Below are 15,825 nucleotides of genomic sequence, written 5' to 3' on the forward strand. Positions count from 1 at the left end.
GTGACGTAAAAAGTCAAAGTTTTTCCACAATACCTGACGACCATTTAATTTTTGAGCTTCCGTGGCGCAATGATTAGCGCGTTCGGCTGTTAACCGAAAGGTTGGTGGTTCGAGCCCATCCGGGAGCGGTGTTGTGAGGTCTCAGATGTGACGTAAAAAGTCAAAGTTTTTCCACAATACCTGACGACCATTTCATTTCTGAGCTTCCGTGGCGCAATGGTTCGCGCGTTCGGCTGTTAACCGAAAGGTTGGTGGTTCGAGCCCACCCGGGAGCGGTGTTGTAAAATCTCACGTGTAACGTAAAAATCCAAAGTTTTTCCACAATACCTGACGAACATTTAATCTTTGGGCTTCCGTTGCGCAATGGTTAACGCCGTCGGCTGTTAACCGAAAGGTTGGTGGTTCGAGCCCATCCGGGAGCGGTGTTGTGAGGTCTTAGATGTAACGTAAAATTTTGAGTTTTTTAAAAATAACTGACGAACATTTAATTTTTGGGCTTCCGTGGCGCAATGGTTAGAGCGTTCAGCTGTTATTCAAAAGGTTTGTGGTTCGAGCCCATCCGGGAGCGGTGTTGTGAAGTCTCAAATGTGACGTAAAAAGTCAAAGTTTTTCCACAATACCTGACGACCATTTCATTTCTGAGCTTCCTTGGCTCAATGGTTAGCGCGTTCTTCTGTTAACCAATAGGTTGGTGGTTCGAGCCCACCCGGGAGCGGTGTTGTGGGATCTCAAACGTAATGTAAAATGCCAAAGTTTTTCCACAATACCTGACGACCATTTAATTTTTGGGCTTCCGTGGCGCAATGGTTAGCGCGTTCGGCTGTTAACTGAAAGGTTGGTGGTTCGAGCCCACCCGGGAGCGGTGTTGTAAAATCTCACGTGTAACGTAAAAATCCAAAGTTTTTCCACAATACCTGACGAACATTTGATCTTTGGGCTTCCGTTGCGCAATGGTTAACGCCGTCGGCTGTTAACCGAAAGGTTGGTGGTTCGAGCCCATCCGGGAGCGGTGTTGTGAGGTCTTAGATGTAACGTAAAATTCAGAGTTTTTTAAAAATAACTGACGAACATTTAATTTTTGGGCTTCCGTGGCGCAATGGTTAGAGCGTTCAGCAGTTATTCAAAAGGTTTGTGGTTCGAGCCCATCCGGGAGCGGTGTTGTGAAGTCTCAAATGTGACGTAAAAAGTCAAAGTTTTTCCACAATACCTGACGACCATTTCATTTCTGAGCTTCCTTGGCTCAATGGTTAGCGCGTTCTTCTGTTAACCAATAGGTTGGTGGTTCGAGCCCACCCGGGAGCGGTGTTGTGGGATCTCAAACGTAATGTAAAATGCCAAAGTTTTTCCACAATACCTGACGACCATTTAATTTTTGGGCTTCCGTGGCGCTATGGTTAGCGCGTTCGGCTGTTAACTGAAAGGTTGGTGGTTCGAGACCATCCGGGAGCGGTGTTGTGAGGTCTCAGATGTGACGTAAAAAGTCAAAGTTTTTCCACAATAACTGACGACCATTTAATTTTTGAGCTTCCGTGGCGCAATGGTTAGCGCGTTCGGCTGTTAACCGAAAGGTTGGTGGTTCGACCCCATCCGGGAGCGGTGTTGTGGTTTCTCAAATGTAACGTAAAAAGCCAAAGTTTTTCCACAATACCTGATGACCATATAATTTTTGGGCTTCCGTGGCGCACTGATTAGCGCGCTCAGCTGTTATCCAAAAGGCTGGTGGTTCGAGCCCACCCGGGAGCGGTGATGTGAGGTCTCAGATATAACGTAAAAAGTCAGAGTTTTTCCACAATACCTGACGAACATTTAATTTTTGGGCTTCCGTGGCGCAATGGTTAGCGCGTTCAGCTGTTAACCGAAAGGTTGGTGGTTCGGGCCCACCCGGGAGCTGTGTTGTAAGATCTCAAATGTAACGTAAAAACCCAAAGTTTTTCCACAGTACCTGACGACCATTTAATTTTTGGGCTTCCGTGGCGCAATGGTTAGCGCGTTCGGCTGTTAACCGAAAAATTGGTGGTTCGAGCCCATCCGGGAGCGGTGTTGTGAGGTCTCTGATGTGACGTAAAATGTCAAAACTTTTCCACAATACGTGACAACCATTTAATTTCTGAGCTTCCGTGGCTCAATAGTTAGCGCGTTCGGCTGTTAACCAATAGGTTTGTGGATCGAGCCCACCAGGGAGCGGTGTTGTGGTATCTCAAATGTAACGTTAAAAGCCAAATTTTTTCCACAATACCTGACGACCATATAATTTTTGGGCTTCCGTGGCGCACTGGTTAGCGCGCTCAGCTGTTATTCAAAAGGCTGGTGGTTCGAGCTCACCCGGGAGCGGTGTTGTGAGGTCTCTAGTGTAACGTAAAAAGTCAGAGTTTTTCCACAATACCTGACGACCATTTAATTTTTGGGCTTCCGTGACGCAAGGGTTAGCGCGTTCGGCTGTTAACCGAAAGGCTGGTGGTTCGATCCCACCCGGAAGTGGTGTTGTGGGGTCTCAGAAGTATCGTAAAAAGTCAAAACTTTTCCACATAACGTGACAACCATTTAATTTCTGAGCTTCCGTGGCTCAATGGTTAGCGCGTTTGGCTGTTAACCAATAGGTTGGTTGTTCGAGCCCACCTGGGAGCGTTGTTGTGGGATCTCAAATGAAATGTAAAATGCCAAAGCTTTTCCACAATACCTGAAGACCATTAAATTTTTGGGCTTCCGTGTCGCAATGGTTAGCGCGTTCGGCTGTTAACCGAAAGGTTGGTGGTTCGAGCCCATTCGGGAGCGGTGTTGTGAGGTCTCAGATGTGACGAAAAAAGTCAAAGTTTTTCCACAATACCTGACGACCATTTCACTTCTGAGCTTTCTTGGCTCCATGGTTAGCTCGTTCGGATATTAACCAAAAGTTTGGTGGTTCGAGCCCACCCAGGAGCGGTGTTGTGAAGTCATAAATGTAACGTAAAAAGCAAAAGTTTTTCCACAATACCTGACGACCATTTAATTTTTGGGCTTCCGTGGTGCAATGGTTAGCGCGTTCGGCTGTTAACCGAAAGGTTGGTGGATCGAGCCCATCCGGGAGCGGTGTTGTGGTATCTCAAATGTAACGTAAAAAGCCAAAGTTTTTCCACAATACCTGACGAACATTTAATCTTTGGGATGCCGTATCGCAATGGTTAGCGCCGTGGGCTGTTAACCGAAAGGTTGGTGGTTCGAGCCCATCCGGGAGCGGTGTTGTGGTATCTCAAATGTAACGTAAAAAGCCAAAGTTTTTCCACAATACCTGATGACCATATAATTTTTGGGCTTCCGTGGCGCACTGGTTAGCGCGCTCAGCTGTTATCCAAAAGGCTGGTGGTTCGAGCCCACCCGGGAGCGGTGATGTGAGGTCTCAGATATAACGTAAAAAGTCAGAGTTTTTCCACAATACCTGACGAACATTTAATTTTTGGGCTTCCGTGGCGCAATGGTTAGCGCGTTCAGCTGTTAACCGAAAGGTTGGTGGTTCGAGCCCACCCGGGAGCTGTGTTGTAAGATCTCAAATGTAACGTAAAAACCCAAAGTTTTTCCACAATACCTGACGAACATTTAATTTTTGGGCTTCCGTGGCGCAATGGTTAGCGCGTTCAGCTGTTAACCGAAAGGTTGGTGGTTCGGGCCCACCCGGGAGCTGTGTTGTAAGATCTCAAATGTAACGTAAAAACCCAAAGTTTTTCCACAGTACCTGACGACCATTTAATTTTTGGGCTTCCGTGGCGCAATGGTTAGCGCGTTCGGCTGTTAACCGAAAAATTGGTGGTTCGAGCCCATCCGGGAGCGGTGTTGTGAGGTCTCTGATGTGACGTAAAATGTCAAAACTTTTCCACAATACGTGACAACCATTTAATTTCTGAGCTTCCGTGGCTCAATAGTTAGCGCGTTCGGCTGTTAACCAATAGGTTTGTGGTTCGAGCCCACCAGGGAGCGGTGTTGTGGTATCTCAAATGTAACGTAAAAAGCCAAAGTTTTTCACAATACCTGACGACCATATAATTTTTGGGCTTCCGTGGCGCACTGGTTAGCGCGCTCAGCTGTTATTCAAAAGGCTTGTGGTTCGAGCCCACCCGGGAGCGGTGTTGTGAGGTCTCTAGTGTAACGTAAAAAGTCAGAGTTTTTCCACAACACCTGACGAACATTTAGTTTCTGAGCTTCCGTGGCTCCATGGTTAGCGCGTTCGGATGTTAACCAAAAGGTTGGTGGTTCCAGCCCACCCGGGAGCGGTGTTGTGAAGTCTCAAATGTAACGTAAAAAACCAAAGTTTTTCCACAATACCTAACGACCATTTAATTTTTGGGCTTCCGTGACGCAAGGGTTAGCGCGTTCGGCTGTTAACCGAAAGGCTGGTGGTTCGAGCCCAAATACATTAGACTAAATTCTGGAGGCTCGTAACTCTGGTTCTACCAGAGATACGGGGATGTAAATAATGTGACCTTGACACAAATGTTCGGATAATTATAAAAAAAACTTCGCGGTTTCGAACCTGTGGCCTTCCGGGAGTGAAGCGGATGCGATAACCGCTACACTAAAGATATGTTATTATTTTTAATCGAAAGAACAGGGTCAAGTAATTAAGCAATACGTGAAAAAACAAACCCCTCCATAGAAAATGCATTAGACTATACTTTGCAGGCTCCTAACTCTGTTTCTACTGGAGATACGGGGATGTCCTTTGAGTATGTTATAGTCCAATTTGTCCCCCATCTAACCATACTAAAAATATTGAGCTACGACCAACAGGGGCCGAGTCATTAAGCTAAACGTAAACAAACAACCCGTCCATAGGAAATGCAGTAGACTATATTTTGCAGGCCCATAACTCTGTGTCTACTAGAGATACGGGGATGTCCTTAGGATATGTTATAGTCCAAATTGTCCCCCATCTAATTATACTAAAAACATTGAGCTTCGACAAACATTGGCCGAGATATTAAGCAAAATGTTCGTCAACTTTGGTATCGTCTCACTTATTTTTATTATGTTACTTATGATTTTTGCACTAAACTTTGGAGGCTCATAACTCTTGTTCTACAAGAGATACTGGGATCTCCTTTGGATATGTTATAGTACTCTTTGCTCCCCATACAAGGATTCTTTAAACTTGAGGCTACCTCAATATCGTCGTCAACTTATTTTTTGTCTCACTTATTGTTAGAAGGTTACTTTTGATTTTTGAAAATAAACTTTGCAGGCTCGTAACTCTGGTTCTACCAGAGATACGGGGATGTAAATAATGTGACCTTGACACAAATGTTCGGATAATTATAAAGGTCTTTGCATGTTCCAAGCAAAAAAAAAACTTCGCGGTTTCGAACCTGTGGCCTTCCGAGAGTGAGGCGGATGCGATAACCGCTACACTAAAGATATGTTATTATTTTTAATCGAAAGAACAGGGTCAAGTAATTAAGCAATACGTGAACAAACAAACCCCTCCATAGAAAATGCATTAGACTATACTTTGCAGGCTCGTAACTCTGTTTCTACTGGAGATACGGGGATGTCCTTAGGGTATGTTATAGTCCAAATTGTCCCCCATCTAACCATACTAAAAACTTTGGGCTACGACAAACAGGGGCCGAGTACTTAAGCAAAACGTAACGAAACAAACCCCCTGCATAGGAAATGCATTAGACTATAGTTTGCAGGCTCGTAACTCTGTTTCTATTGGAGATACGGGGATGTCCTTTGAGTTTGTCGTAGCTCAATGTTTTTAGTATGGTTAGATGGGGGGCAATTTGGACTATAACATATCCTAAGGACATCCCCGTATCTCTAGTAGACACAGAGTTATGGGCCTGCAAAATATAGTCTACTGCATTTCCTATGGACGGGTTGTTTGTTTACGTTTAGCTTAATTACTCGGCCCCTGTTGGTCGTAGCTCAATGTTTTTAGAATGGTTTGATGGGGGACAAATTGGACTAAAACATACTCAAAGGACATCCCCGTATCTCCAATAGAAACAGAGTTACGAGCCTGCAAACTATAGTCTAATGCATTTCCTATGCAGGGGGTTTGTTTCGTTACGTTTTGCTTAAGTACTCGGCCCCTGTTTGTCGTAGCCCAAAGTTTTTAGTATGGTTAGATGGGGGACAATTTGGACTATAACATATCCTAAGGACATCCCCGTATCTCTAGTAGACACAGAGTTATGGGCCTTCAAAGTATAGTCTAATGCATTTCCTATGGAGGGGTTTGTTTGTTTACGATTAGCTTAATTACTCGACTGCTGTTTGTCGTAGCTCAATGTTTTTAGTATGGTTAGATGGGGGACAAATTGGACTATAACATACTCAAAGGACATCCCCGTATCTCCAGTAGAAACAGAGTTACGAGCCTGCAAAGTATAGTCTAATGCATTTTCTATGGAGGGGTTTGTTTGTTCACGTATTGCTTAATTACTTGACCCTGTTCTTTCGATTAAAAATAATAACATATCTTTAGTGTAGCGGTTATCGCATCCGCCTCACTCTCGGAAGGCCACAGGTTCGAAACCGCGAAGTTTTTTTTTGCTTGGAACATGCAAAGACCTTTATAATTATCCGAACATTTGTGTCAAGGTCACATTATTTACATCCCCGTATCTCTGGTAGAACCAGAGTTACGAGCCTGCAAAGTTTATTTTCAAAAATCAAAAGTAACCTTCTAACAATAAGTGAGACAAAAAATAAGTTGACGACGATATTGAGGTAGCCTCAAGTTTAAAGTATCCTTGTATGGGGAGCAAAGAGTACTATAACATATCCAAAGGAGATTCCAGTATCTCTTGTAGAACAAGAGTTATGAGCCTCCAAAGTTTAGTGCAAAAATCATAAGTAACATAATAAAAATAAGTGAGACGATACCAAAGTTGACGAACATTTTGCTTAATATCTCGGCCAATGTTTGTCGTAGCTCAATGTTTTTAGTATGGCGACCACTTAGGAACACTGCGTGCCGTTAGCTTTTTCACTTTTTTTTCCTCTTTTAAATTCCAATAGATATTAAAAAAGCAAACATATTTTCTTTTTGTTATTGTTTTAAAAAGATGAAGGTTAATTTGTCTCACTTAATTTAAATTCGAATTATTATCTAGCACTCTCGGCAACGGCCATATCACGCTGAGAACAACGGTTCTCGTCCGATCGCCGACGTTAGCAGCGTCGAGCGCAGTCAGTACTTGGGAATACTGCGTGCCGTTGGCTTTTTCACTTTTGTTTCCTCTTTTAAATTCCACCCGATATGACAAAAGCAAACATATCTTCTTTTTGTTATTGTTTTATAAAGATGAAAGTTAATTAAATTAAAATTATTAACCCGCACTCTCGGCAACGGCCATATCACGCTGAATACAGCGGTTCTCGTCCGATAACCGATGTTAAGCAGCGTCGAGCGCAGTCACAACTTGGGAGGGAGACCACTTAGGAACACTGCGTGCCGTTGGGTTTTTCACTTTTTTTCCTCTTTTAAATTTTAATAGATATGAAAAAAGCAAACATGTTTTTTTTTGTTATTGTTTTAAAATTATGAAGGTTAATTTGTCTCACTTAATTTAAATTCGAATTATTAACTAGCACTCTCGGCAACGGCCATATCACGCTGAAAACACCGGTTCTCGTGCGATCACCGAAGTTAAGCAGCGTCGAACGCATACAGTACTTGGGAATACTGCGTGCCGTTGGCTTTTTTAATTTTGTTTCCTCTTTCAAATTCCACCAGATATGAAAAAAAGCAAACATATCTTCTTTCTGTTATTGTTTTATAAAGATGAAAGTTAATTTAAATCAAATTATTAACTAGCACTATCGGCAACGGCCATAACACGCTGAATACACCGGTTCTCGTACGATAACCGAAGTTAAGCAGCGTCGTGCGCAGTCAGTATTTGGGAGGGCGACCACTTAGGAACACTGCGTGCCGTTAGCTTTTTCACTTTTTTTTTCCTCTTTTAAATTAAAATAGATATGAAAAAAGCAAACATATTTTCTTTTTGTTATTGTTTTAAAAAGATGAAGGTTAATTTGTCTCACTTAATTTAAATTCGAATTATTATCTAGCACTCTCGGCAACGGCCATATCACGCTGAGAACAACGGTTCTCGTCCGATCGCCGACGTTAGCAGCGTCGAGCGCAGTCAGTACTTGGGAATACTGCGTGCCGTTGGCTTTTTCACTTTTGTTTCCTCTTTTAAATTCCACCCGATATGACAAAAGCAAACATATCTTCTTTTTGTTATTGTTTTATAAAGATGAAAGTTAATTAAATTAAAATTATTAACCAGCACTCTCGGCAACGGCCATATCACGCTGAATACAGCGGTTCTCGTCCGATAACCGATGTTAAGCAGCGTCGAGCGCAGTCACTACTTGGGAGGGAGACCACTTAGGAACACTGCGTGCCGTTGGCTTTTTCACTTTTTTTTCCTCTTTTAAATTTTAATAGATATGAAAAAAGCAAACATGTTTTCATTTTGTTATTGTTTTAAAATGATGAAGGTTAATTTGTCTCACTTAATTTAAATTCGAATTATTAACTAGCACTCTCGGCAACGACCATATCACGCTGAATACAGCGGTTCTCGTCCGATCACCGAAGTTAAGCAGCGTCGAGCGCAGTCAGTACTTGGGAGGGAGACCACTTAGGAACACTGCGTGCCGTTGGCTTATTCACTTTTTTTCCTCTTTTAAATTTTAATAGATATGAAAAAAGCAAACATGTTTTTTTGTTATTGTTTTAAAATGATGAAGGTTAATTTGTCTCACTTAATTTAAATTCGAATTATTAACTAGCACTCTCGGCAACGGCCATATCACGCTGAAAACACCGGTTCTCGTCCGATCACCGAAGTTAAGCAGCGTCGAGCGCATACAGTACTTGGGAATACTGCGTGCCGTTGGCTTTTTCACTTTTATTTCCTCTTTCAAATTCCACCAGATATGAAAAAAGCAAACATATCTTCTTTTTGTTATTGTTTTATAAAGATGAAAGTTAATTTAATTCAAATTATTAACTAGCACTCTCGGCAACGGCCATATCACGCTGAGAACACCGGTTCTCGTCCGATCGCCGACGTTAGCAGCGTCGAGCGCAGTCAGTACTTGGGAATACTGCGTGCCGTTGGCTTTTTCACTTTTGTTTCCTCTTTTAAATTCCACCCGATATGAAAAAAGCAAACATATTTTCTTTTTGTTAATGTTTTATAAAGATGATGGTTAATTTGTCTCACTTAATTTAAATTCGAATTTTTAACTAGCACTCTCGGCAACGGCCATATCACGTTGAGAACACCGGTTCTCGTCCGATCGCCCTGGTAGCAGCGTCGAGCGCAGTCAGTACTTGGGAATACTGCGTGCCGTTGGTTTTTCACTTTTGTTTCCTCTTTTAAATTCCACCCGAATTGAAAAAAGCACACATATCTTCTTTTTGTTATTGTTTTATAAAGATGAAAGTTAATTTAATTCAAATTATTAACTAGCACTATCGGCAACGGCCATAACACGCTGAATACACCGGTTCTCGTACGATAACCGAAGTTAAGCAGCGTCGAGCGCAGTCAGTATTTGGGAGGGCGACCACTTAGGAACACTGCGTGCCGTTAGCTTTTTCACTTTTTTTTTCCTCTTTTAAATTCCAATAGATATGAAAAAAGCAAACATATCTTCTTTTTGTTATTGTTTTAGAAAGATGAGGGTTAATTTGTCTCACTTAATTTAAATTCGAATTTTTAACTAGCACTCTCGGCAACGGCCATATCACGTTGAGAACACCGGTTCTCGTCCGATCGCCCTGGTAGCAGCGTCGAGCGCAGTCAGTACTTGGGAATACTGCGTGCCGTTGGTTATTCACTTTTGTTTCCTCTTTTAAATTCCACCCGAATTGAAAAAAGCACACATATCTTCTTTTTGTTATTGTTTTATAAAGATGAAAGTTAATTTAATTCAAATTATTAACTAGCACTATCGGCAACGGCCATAACACGCTGAATACACCGGTTCTCGTACGATAACCGAAGTTAAGCAGCGTCGAGCGCAGTCAGTATTTGGGAGGGCGACCACTTAGGAACACTGCGTGCCGTTAGCTTTTTCACTTTTTTTTTCCTCTTTTAAATTCCAATAGATATGAAAAAAGCAAACATATCTTCTTTTTGTTATTGTTTTAGAAAGATGAGGGTTAATTTGTCTCACTTAATTTCAATTCGAATTTTTAACTAGCACTCTCGGCAACGGCCATATCACGCTGAGAACACCGGTTCTCGTCCGATCGCCGACGTTAGCAGCGTCGAGCGCAGTCAGTACTTGGGAATATTGCGTGCCGTTGGTTTTTCACTTTTGTTTCCTCTTTTAAATTCCACCCGATTTGAAAAAAGCACACATATCTTCATTTTGTTATTGTTTTATAAAGATGAAAGTTAATTAAATTCAAATTATTAACTAGCACTCTCGGCAACGGCCATATCACGCTGAATACACCGGTTCTCGTCCGATAACCGAAGTTAAGCAGCGTCGAGCGCAGTCACTACTTGGGAGGGAGACCACTTAGGAACACTGCGTGCCGTTGGCTTTTTCACTTTTTTTTCCTCTTTTAAATTCCAGTAGATTTGAAAAAAGCAAACTTATTTTCTTTTTGTTATTGTTTTAAAAAGATGATGGTTAATTTGTCTCACTTAATTTAAATTCGAATTATTACCTAGCACTCTCGGCAACGGCCATATCACGCTGAATACACCGGTTCTCGTCCGATAACCGAAGTTAAGCAGCGTCGAGCGCATACAGTACTTGGGAATACTGCGTGCCGTCGGCTTTTTCACTTTTGTTTCCTCTTTCAAATTCCACCAAATATGAAAAAAGCAAACATATCTTCTTTTTGTTATTGTTTTATAAAGATGAAAGTTAATTTAATTCAAATTATTAACTAGCACTCTCGAGAAACGGCCATAACACGCTGAATACACCGGTTCTCGTCCGATAACCGAAGTTAAGAAGCGTCGAGCGCAGTCAGTACTTGGGAGGGAGACCACTTTGAGTATTTCTTCACTATTTTCAAATATAACCACTGAAACCATTATTTTTATACCTTTTGCTTTAATTCAAGCAAATGTAACGATATTCATTAAAAAAAACTGTTAAAATTAAATTTTTCAATAAGAAATCGTTGTCACGGATTTTGTATCTTGAAGAAGAAAAACATGCGATTTTTTCGGTACACTTTTGAATGCATTTTTTTCTGGAGAAATGTTTGACCGAATTCAGCTTAATTCCCTATAAAACACCCATAAAAAGTGATTTCATCTCGATTGAGCATAATTAAAAATTTACCTCGATTTTTAATAACATTTTCAAAATCGGCGTTTCACGGCCAAAGAAGCATATTTTGAGTAGTTCTTCTCTATTTTTAAATATATTCATTGAATCCATTATTTTTATACTTTTTGCTTTAATTCAAGCAATGTAACGATATTCATTCAAAAAACTGTTAAAATTCAATTTTCAATAAGAAATCGTATTCACGGATTTTGTGTCTTGAAGAAGAAAAACATGCGATTTTTTCGGTACTTTTTTGAATGCATTTTTTTCTGGAGAAATTTTTGACCGAATTCAGCTTAATTCCCTATAAAACACTCATTAAAAGTGATTTCATCTCGATTGAACAATAAATAAAAATGTACCTCGATTTTTAAAAACTTTTCAAAATCGACGTAACTCGGCCAAAGAAAAACATTTTGAGTATTTCTTCACTATTTTCAAATATAACCACTGAAGCCATTATTTTTGTAATTTTTGCGTTAATTCAAGCAAATGTAACGATATTCATTCAACAACCTGTTAAAATTCAATTTTAAATAAGAAATCGTTGTAACGGATTTTGTATCTTGAAGAGAAAAAACATGCGATTTTTTCGGTACACTTTTAAATGCATTTTTTTCTGGAGAAATGTTTGACCGAATTCAGCTTAATTCCCTATAAAACACTCATTAAAAGTGATTTCATCTCGATTGAACAATAATTAAAAATGTACCTCGATTTTTAATAACATTTTCAAAATCGACGTTTCACCGCCAACGAAGCATATTTTGAGTATTTCTTCACTATTTACAAATATATTCACTGAAACCATTATTTTTATACTTTTTGCTTTAATTCAAGCAAATGTAACGATATTCAACCAAAAAACTGTTAAAATTAAATTTTTCAATAAGAAATCGTTGTCACGGATTTTGTATCTTGAAGAAGAAAAACATGCGATTTTTTCGGTACTTTTTTGAATGCATTTTTTTCTGGAGAAATTTTTGACCGAATTCAGCTTAATTCCCTATAAAACACTCATTAAAAGTGATTTCATCTCGATTGAACAATAAATAAAAATGTACCTCGATTTTTAATAACATTTTCAAAATCGACGTTTCACGGCCAAAGAAGCATATTTTGAGTATTTCTTCACTATTTTCAAATATAACCACTGAAACCATTATTTTTATACTTTTTGCTTTAATTCAAGCAAATGTAACGATATTCATTCAAAAAACTGTTAAAATTCAATTTTTCAATAAGAAATCGTTGTGACGGATTTTGTATCTTGAAGAAGAAAAACATGCGATTTTTTCGGTACACTTTTGAATGCATTTTTTTCTGGAGAAATGTTTGACCGAATTCAGCTTAATTCCCTATAAAACACTCATTGAAAGTGATTTCATCTCGATTGAAAAATAATTAAAAATGTACCTCGATTTTTAATAACATTTTCAAAATCGACGCTTCACGGCCAAAGAAGCATATTTTGAGTATTTCTTCACTATTTTCAAATATAACCACTGAAACCATTATTTTTATACTTTTTGCTTTAATTCAAGCAAATGTAACGATATTCATTCAAAAAACTGTTAAAATTCAATTTTTCAATAAGAAATCGTTGTGACGGATTTTGTATCTTGAAGAAGAAAAACATGCGATTTTTTCGGTACACTTTTGAATGAATTTTTTTCTGGAGAAATGTTTGACCGAATTCAGCTTAATTCCCTATAAAACACTCATTGAAAGTGATTTCATCTCGATTGAACAATAATTAAAAATGTACCTCGATTTTTAATAACATTTTCAAAATCGTTGAGCCCTCCCGGGAGCGGTGTTGTGACGTCTCAGATGTAACGTAAAATGTCAGAGTTTTTCCACAATCCCTGACGAACATTTAATTTTTTGGCTTCCGTGGCGCAATGGTTAGCGCGTTCGGCTGTTAACCCATAGGGTGGTGGTTCGACCCCATCCGGGAGCGGTGTTGTGAGGTCTCAGATGTGACGTAAAAAATCAAGGTTTTTACATAATACCTGACGAGCGTTTAACTTTTGGGCTTCCGTGGCGCAATGGTTAGCGCGTTCGGCTGTTAACCAATAGGTTGGTGGTTCGAGCCCATCCGGGAGCGGTGTTGTGAGGTCTCAGATGTGACGTAAAAAGTCAAGGTTTTTACACAATACCTGACGAGCATTTAACTTTTGGGCTTCCGTGGCGCAATGGTTAGCGCGTTCGGCTGTTAACCAATAGGTTGGTGGTTCGAGCCCATCCGGGAGAGGTGTTGTGAGGTCTCAGATGTGACGTAAAAAGTCAAGGTTTTTACACAATACCTGACGAGCATTTAACTTTTGGGCTTCCGTGCCGCAATGGTTAGCGCGTTCGGCTGTTAACCAATAGGTTGGTGGTTCGAGCCCATCCGGGAGCGGTGTTGTGAGGTCTCAGATGTGACGTAAAAAGTCATGGTTTTTGCACAATACCTGACGGGCATTTAGCTTTTGTGCTTCCGTGGCGCAATGGTTAGCGCGTTCGGCTGTTAACCAATAGGTTGGTGGTTCGAGCCCATCCGGGAGCGGTGTTGTGGGATCTCAAATGTAACGTAAAATGTCAGAGTTTTTCCACAATACCTGACGAACATTTAATTTTTGGGCTTCCGTGGCGCAATGATTACCGCGTTCAGCTGTTAATCGAAAGGTTGAAGGTTCGAGCCCACCCGGGAGAGGTGTTGTGGGGTCTCAGATGTAGCGTAAAAAGTCAAAACTTTTCCACAATACGTGACAACCATTTAATTTCTGAGCTTCCGTGGCTCAATGGTTAGCGCGTTCGGCTGTTAACCAATAGGTTGGTGGTTCGAGCCCATCCGGGAGCGGTGTTGTGACGTCTCAGATGTAGCGTTAAAAGTCAAAACTTTTCCACAATACGTGACAACCATTTAATTTCTGAGCTTCCGTGGCGCAATGGTTATCGCGTTCAGCTGCTATTCAAAAAACTGGTGGTTCGAGCCCACCCGGGAGCGGTGTTGTGGGATCTCAAATGTAACGTAAAAATTCAAGGTTTTTCCACAATACCTGACGAACATTTAATTTTTGGGGTTCCTTGGGGCAATGGTTAGCTCGTTCGGCTGTTAACCGAAAGGTTGGTGGTTCGATGCCAACCGGGAGAGGTGTTGTAGGGTATCAGATATAACGTAATAAGTCATAACTTATCCACAATACCTGACAACCATTTAATTTCTGAGCTTCCGTGGCTCAATGGTTATCGCGTTCGGCTGTTAACCAATAGATTTGTGGTTCGAGCCCATCCGGGATGCGGTGTTGTGAGGTCTCAGATGTAACGTAAAATGTCAGAGTTTTTCACAATACCTGACGAACATTTAATTTTTGGGCTTCCGTGGCGCAATGATTAGCGCGTTCAGCTGTTAATCGAAAGGTTGAAGGTTCGAGCCCACCCGGGAGAGGTGTTGTGGGGTCTCAGATGTAGCGTAAAAAGTCAAAACTTTTCCACAATACGTGACAACCATTTAATTTCTGAGCTTCCGTGGCTCAATGGTTAGCGCGTTCGGCTGTTAACCAATAGGTTGGTGGTTCGAGCCCATCCGGGAGCGGTGTGTTGAGGTCTCAGATGTGACGTAAAAAGTCAAGGTTTTTACACAATACCTGACGAGCATTTAACTTTGGGCTTCCGTGGCTCAATGGTTAGCGCGTTCGGCTGTTAACCAATAGGTTGGTGGTTCGACCCCATCCGGGAGCGGTGTTGTGAGGTCTCAGATGTAACGTAAAATGTCAGAGTTTTTCCACAATACCTGTCGAACATTGAATTTTTGGGCTTCCGTGCGCAATGATTAGCGCGATCAGCTGTTAATCGAAAGGTTGGTGGTACGAGCCCACCCGGGAGAGGTGTTGTGGGGTCTCAGATGTAGCGTAAAAGGTCATAACTTTTCCACAATACGTGACAACCATTTAATTTCTGAGCTTCAGTGGCTCAATGGTTAGCGCGTTCGGCTGTTAACCAATAGGTTAGTGGTTCGAGCCCATCCGGGAACGGTGTTGTGAGGTCTCAGATGTGACGTAAAAAGTCAAGGTTTTTACACAATACCTGACGAGCATTTAATTTTTGGGCTTCCGTGGCGCAATGGTTAGCGCGTTCGGCTGTTAACCAATAGGTTGGTGGTTCGGCCCCTGTTTGTCGTAGAGCCGAGATATTAAGCAAAATGTTCGTCAACTTTGGTATCGTCTCACTTATTTTTATTATGTTACTTATGATTTTTGCACTAAACTTTGGAGGCTCATAACTCTTGTTCTACAAGAGATACTGGGATCTCCTTTGGATATGTTATAGTACTCTTTGCTCCCCATACAAGGATACTTTAAACTTGAGGCTACCGCAATATCGTCGTCAACTTATTTTTTGTCTCACTTATTGTTAGAAGGTTACTTTTGATTTTTGAAAATAAATTTTGCAGGCTCGTAACTCTGTTTCTACTGGAGATACGGGGATGTCCTTTGAGTATGTTATAGACCAATTTGTCCTTCATCTAGCCATACCAAGTAT

At 40.9% G+C, this 15,825-nt stretch overlaps 9 pseudogenes; all 9 read left to right on the forward strand.

The window, feature by feature from the left end:
* The first annotated feature begins 7,322 nt into the window (after nt 1-7,322).
* On the forward strand, nt 7,323-7,441 carry LOC149701538 (5S ribosomal RNA; annotated as a pseudogene).
* Nucleotides 7,442-7,576: 135 nt separating this feature from the next.
* LOC149701539 (5S ribosomal RNA) lies at nt 7,577-7,679 on the forward strand (annotated as a pseudogene).
* A 123-nt stretch (nt 7,680-7,802) lies between these two features.
* Nucleotides 7,803-7,921, forward strand: LOC149701540 (5S ribosomal RNA; annotated as a pseudogene).
* A 362-nt stretch (nt 7,922-8,283) lies between these two features.
* On the forward strand, nt 8,284-8,402 carry LOC149701541 (5S ribosomal RNA; annotated as a pseudogene).
* A 137-nt stretch (nt 8,403-8,539) lies between these two features.
* On the forward strand, nt 8,540-8,658 carry LOC149701542 (5S ribosomal RNA; annotated as a pseudogene).
* A 133-nt stretch (nt 8,659-8,791) lies between these two features.
* On the forward strand, nt 8,792-8,894 carry LOC149701543 (5S ribosomal RNA; annotated as a pseudogene).
* A 583-nt stretch (nt 8,895-9,477) lies between these two features.
* Nucleotides 9,478-9,596, forward strand: LOC149701544 (5S ribosomal RNA; annotated as a pseudogene).
* Nucleotides 9,597-9,956: 360 nt separating this feature from the next.
* Nucleotides 9,957-10,075, forward strand: LOC149701545 (5S ribosomal RNA; annotated as a pseudogene).
* A 361-nt stretch (nt 10,076-10,436) lies between these two features.
* On the forward strand, nt 10,437-10,555 carry LOC149701546 (5S ribosomal RNA; annotated as a pseudogene).
* The last annotated feature ends 5,270 nt before the right edge of the window (nt 10,556-15,825 follow it).

The sequence above is a fragment of the Phalangium opilio genome, unplaced genomic scaffold (genome assembly GCF_054372755.1).
Source record: "Phalangium opilio isolate 3A_F unplaced genomic scaffold, DU_Popi_V2 ptg000019l_1, whole genome shotgun sequence".
Classification (NCBI taxonomy): domain Eukaryota; kingdom Metazoa; phylum Arthropoda; class Arachnida; order Opiliones; family Phalangiidae; genus Phalangium; species Phalangium opilio.